The sequence below is a fragment of the Canis lupus genome, chromosome 11 (genome assembly GCF_003254725.2).
Source record: "Canis lupus dingo isolate Sandy chromosome 11, ASM325472v2, whole genome shotgun sequence".
NCBI classification, from domain to species: domain Eukaryota; kingdom Metazoa; phylum Chordata; class Mammalia; order Carnivora; family Canidae; genus Canis; species Canis lupus.
The window spans coordinates 63,503,078-63,509,077 of NC_064253.1; positions in this window are offsets into that span (position 1 = coordinate 63,503,078).

Genomic DNA, 6,000 nt, shown 5'->3' on the forward strand with positions numbered 1-6,000 from the left:
GGAACATCGGGAGATAAAAACAAAACTGCAGTCTCATGGATTCCCAGAGCCGTGCTTCCTCACAGTGCCCATTAGATTACACAATATATTATCACAACACCTGTTCACCATGGTATAATAGCCATCTCATAATCACCAAACCCAAAGATGAATTCTTAGTTTCCAATCCGAGATCTTCTTGGATCCCAGTCTTCCCCATCTCATTCAATAGACACCCAGCATTTCGCTCGGTCAGCCCCACATCCTTAAAGTCATCCTTAAAGTCATCCCTTAAAAAGAATCCTTTTTACATCCTGGTTCTAAACTACCCGCAAATCCTACAAGCTCTGCTCTCAAAAATTATTCTGAATCTAACCACTTTTTGCCACCATCTGATCCAAGTCACAACTGTCTTCCCTGGATTATTGCAATAGCCTATAGCAGGTCTTTCTATTTCTGCTCTTGTTGCTCTACAGCCTATTATTCTCAACACAGCAGCCCAAGTGACTGTAAATCATGTGTCTACTTATAAGTCATGTAGATCTTCAATGCCCTTTTTTCTTTTTTGGATGAAAGATGTGATAGCCATACACAATAGACTGTTTTTCAGTCATGAGAGAGGAGGATATCGTGCCTTCACTTTTAACTGAGAATAAAAGCCAATGGTGGGCAGCCCGAGCAGCCCAGGGCCTGATCCTGGAGACCCGGGATCGAGTCCCACGTCGGGCTCCCTGCATGGAGCCTGCTTCTCCCTCTGCCTGTGTCTCTGCCTCTCTCTCTCTCTCTCTCATAAATAAAAATCTTAAAAAAAAAAAAAAAACCAATGGTTTTAGAATGCCTAAATGATCTATCCTCTCATCTTTTTCATTTTTTAAGATTTTATTTATTTATTTATTTATTTATTTATTTATTCATGAGACACACACAGAGAGAGGCAGAGACATAGGCAGAGGGAGAAGTAGGCTCCCTGCAGGGAGCCCAATGAGGGACTCGATCCCAGGACCCCAGGATCAGGACCTGAACTGAAGGCAGACACTCCACCACCGAGCACCCCTGGGTGCCCCTCCTTATCTTTTTCAAAGCTTATTTTCCTACCCTTCCTACCTGCTTGCCCCAATCAGGCTACCTTGGGTGCCTTGCTTTTCCTCAAACATGCTAAACACTCCCCCAACTCAGGGACTTTATACTTGCTGTTCCTTCTGCCAGGGATTCCCTTCTGCATTTAGGCTTCTGCTCAAATATCCCTTATTAGAAGAGCTTCCCCTAATTGCCTAATATAAATAACAACTCCACCCTCCCTCTCCCCCATCCCTTCTATTTCCTGAACTGCCTCTCTTCCCCCCTTCACTATAGTTATATCCATGTCACTTAGAGCCACACATTTCTTTGCCTGTTCGTTGTCTGTCTGCCTCTACGGCATGCCAGCAATCCAAGCCTAGGATTATGCTTTGTCCACCATGGTAGGCACTATTTTTTAAGTGAATAATTTCCACTATAATACTTATAAGAGTTCCTAAACTACAGTCATTTTATTTATTTTTTTAAGATCTCCCATGGTCCTTGTAATATTTGGAAACAAATCCTGAAATGGGGACTAGCTGGGTCCCTGTGGTCGCCTCCTGATTCCTTTCAGGCCTATTATCTTCCCCCACTTCTCATCTCTCAACAGGAACACAGCCCCTTCCCACCCTGGGAGCCCTTCCAGGAAGACAGATGGGGGCGGAGAGAGACGGGTCTCTCCTGAACAACCGTGGCTGCGCATCGGGACTTGACTGACACATGTGGGCACCACAGCCAGATCCAGGGCTCTCCGGGCCTCCATTCTGACCGCCAGACAAGAATGTCTGTCTTTGCTAATTCGACTTAAGCTCTGTTTAATTACTAACTTGGTAGTCTCTGCTCTCTGCTTAGCTGCTTGTCAAGTATGTGGCACTTTTGATAATTTAAGGGTTGGAATTTAGTCTATTTTTGCAATTGAAAATCAGCCTGGAGCCAGAGTTTCCCTTTTATTCAGAAAGACGAAACAGACGGCACATCAAAAGCGGGCATTCTGTAATTGTGTCTCTTCTGATGCATTAAAAGCAGACCTTTGCACACTGGCTGCTTGGTGTCCTTTGGAAACCTCTACTGGGCCTGTAAACATAAAGTCTATGCTCTCATATCATTCATGTGTGTCTTTCTGTGTCCAGCTTAGTCCTCCAAATCACTCGGTGATGTCAGGAAGCCACACTGAGAGGCAGCCTCAGGGGGGTGCCCAGAGAAACACGAGGACTGGGAGCTGGAGCCCGGGTTCCAGGGCTGGCCCCACAGCCTCTGAGCTCAATGACTCGAATGCCTACCTAAAATAACTTAAGTTGTATTGATGAATTCTACAGCACTTATTTGGTACTTCATAGCTACCAGGCACACACAATTGAGAAGATGTTGTCCCTGTCCCCAGGGAGCACTCGGTCTGATGAGAAGACAGGGAGAGCGACCGTCCCAGTCTGTAGTAGTGTTGTAACCAAGGCCTGCAGGAAAAGGGGGCATCAGTCGGCTTGGAGGGTGGGTAAGTACTTACCAGGATTTAGGAAGCAGGCTCAGGACAAACAGGACAGCACCTGCGAAGGCCTGAGACAGCCTGCACCACGCAGGAAAAGGCAAGTTCAGGGTATGCTGTGCGGGAAAGGGAAGCAAGGCCGAGGAGGGTACTGAGGCAGAGAGCTGGGAGTAAAAGATACGGGGAAGAAAATAAAGGCAGGCTTGGCCTGTTAGGTTAAGGACAAGTGGTTAGGTCATGGAAACACTTGAGGTCACTTGAAACACTAGCTAACCTGGTCTTAAGCATATTGTAACTACTTCCCACTTGAATCTATGGGGTTCAGGGACAGTAAGTTAGTTGCCCAAGATAACTTAGCTGGGGAAGGCGGAGAAGGGAATTTAAAGGCAGTGTGCAGACTCCAGAGCCCGGTCCTTAGCCATCACACTGCCCTGCAAATATTAAATGAGGACTTTGCAAATATTAAAGGAGCGAAGAGATACGAAAGGAGTCTACAACTAAAGTGCTGCCCAAATGTAGCCACTGGTGTTTATTAGTTCTGTCACAAGGATCCCCAAACAGGAGGTCTTTCTTCTTCCTTAGTATTTGACAGTGCAACCCCGAGCATTTTCTCCCGGCTCAGCAGAGCAAGCAAGAGAGGCTGTGAGAAACCAAAATCACTCTAGATGAAAGGAAAGGAAGTCTGGGCTCTCATGAGTCACACTGAGGGATAGAAGAATGATGCGATCAAATGAAGCAGCCCTTCTGAAAGCTTAGCCTGTGCTGGCACCTGCTGGTGCCCACAGTAAATGTGCCAGCATCAACAGGGATTTATCCTCTGGAGGGCAAATGCCCCAGGGCAATTGTATGTATGAACAGGGAGGTAGGGGGAGTAGGGGAAGAGTTGCAGCTAGTCTAAAAGGCACTGGGAGACTCTTTTCCTTACCTGCAAGGTTGCTGTGCATCTGTGAAAAAAACTTCAGCCTAGAAGTCACTCATCATAACCACTACCAAGGACCTCCTATGGGTATGCACAGCTCCGAGCATCTCACACACCTTCCCCAAACAGCAGCACTGCCAACCCTACCAGTTCTGCGAGATGTCATTCTCCCTGTTTAAGAAATGCAGATAGCTCCAGGAGGTTCCTTTACTTGATTTGACCAGGATCATATAACTAGTAAGTGGTGATCCTAATTTAGCATCAAAGTTTAATTTAATTCATACTCTTTATAACACCAGGTTGCTTCCCAAAAACTTAAGTCCAAAGCCTAATTCTCCCAGTTGCTACGTCTGAAACCCTGGCCCTAATCAATTGACCACTGAGAGTTTTGTTTTGATGGATTCATGGGTTTGTCCTTGCATTATTCCAGAAGTTTATCATCTTAAATCCTTTTCTGCGATACGGGCAGAAATTCCTGCCATTGTATTTGTAGAGATCCTGAAAAGTGGATTAGGTCAGAAACATAAATAATGCCAGAACTGTCTTTAAAACCTGAGGACCTGGGGTGCCTGGGGGGCTCAGTCATTTAAGCCCCCAGCTCTGGATTGTGGCTGTCATTATCTCAGTGTCCTGGAATCGAGCCCTGCCTCAGGCTCTACAGTCAGCAAAGGGTCTGCTTCTTTCTCTGTTCTTCTCTCTGCCCTGATCACACATACTCTCTCTCTCAAATCAATCAATCTTAAAAAAAAAAAAAAAAAAAAAAAAAAAAAACCTGAGGACCTGCCATCTCATAAAATATATGTTTGAACTTCAAAGCTCCAAATAGAAATGAGAACTCTAAGGTGCCCCTGAAATGGTTTCCAAACGTAACAAATATGGAAACTCTGCCCTAGCTCATTTGCCAGTTAATATTCACACTCTGGAAAATTCTCTTCACCTTGAGAGTCTCCAATCAAAAAATCTAGAAACCTCATTTTCTAGCGCTCAGTTGAAACTTCAAGAAAACAAAGATACCAGGTTGAACCATATGCTTCCCATATTTGACAGTTTTTTGACTTACGAAAAAATTAAAATAGTACATTGATTGGGTTCGGTGAAATTGATGCAGGTTTTCAAAAAGACAGTTCCTCTATCACTGCAAAATGATTGAACAAGCCCATCCTGGGCCAAACATCAGCAGGCAGGCACAAGAACCACCTGGATGATTTTTAATATGAGGATTCCTGGTCCCACCCCCATAATCGGTACTGGAGTTGGGGTGGGGTAGTTCAGGAACTTGCCTTTTTAAAAGGCATCCCAGGCATCCCAAGGCAGAGAGATGGCTCTAAGGAGAACTCCCCTGCAAGATTTCTGAACTGGAAAAATATGTTCTACTGCTCTACTACTCGGAGGACAGCACCCCAAAATGCCATCCTTCTCAAAGGGCGTCTTTAATCTGTTTGTAGGCAGTTGAGGGACCTCTGCTGTAAAAGTAGACAAGAACCTGGTGCCAGTTTCCAACCCTTCTTCTACAACTTCCCAGCTGTGAGGAGTCTTCTGAGGGCTCAGCTTTTTTTGTTTTAATGACCTATGCTTTTTTTTTTTTTAATTTGGTTTATTTTGTTTTTGCTGCCTAAGATTAATGATTATTGCAAAGGGATCTCAACCACTCTTTAAACAGCAGTCTCCGGGTAATGTGCCCAGCCCCCAGCCCTCTACCCTCCAGGAGAGAATTACTGCGGCTCCACTTGTTGGTTTAGAGACTATTTATGCCCCTCTTCCACATCGCAGATTCAAACCAAAGCCTCGTTATTTCCACTATGTTTGTTTTGCTGCAGAATGGTAACATTTACATGGAAATGGGTCTTTTTCTCTATCCTATCATTTGGATTGTTTAGTTTTCCTTTTTGGACTTCTTTGATGCTGTTGAAGCAAGAAATCCGCAGGAATCTGGAGAAAGGAAGAGAGTGGGCTCTAGGGGGTGGAGTGGGCGGCAATGTTGTTTGCTTCTCTGTCTCCTAGGTCCCCTACCACCACTTCCTAGCTGGACTAAGCTATCTCCTTCCTGTTTCTGCTTTTCTGCCTCCTACAGCCAGGTCAAAATATGTTAGCATTTAGGGCTGCAGCTCCAGCTTTAACACTGACTTGATATGGGAAGTCTCTTTCCTCTCAAGGCCTGTCTTCCCATGTGAATAGTGAAGGTGTCTAACCAGATGACCTCTAAATTCAATTACTTTCATAAGCCCACTGGGCTGTCACTCGCTTTGCTGTGAGGTAACCAGAAAATAAGCCCTTTCCTAGCCATATGGCTTTGGGCAAGTTATTTAATGGCTCTGATAGACCATCAAAATGAATCGCACCATTCTTTTCTACTTCCAATGAAGGCAAAAAGTGGATTCTTTATGCCCAAAGCATGAAAATAGCAACCAATCCATGCTCCTTTGTATGTCCTGGAGTTCCAAAGATTATCCCATTACTTCATAAGATTTTTCCAAAGACTTCCAAGGCTTTAAATCTTCTATCATATCCCAAATACACCCACCATTCCCAATACCACACCTACTAGCCCCAGTGCAACCCTAAA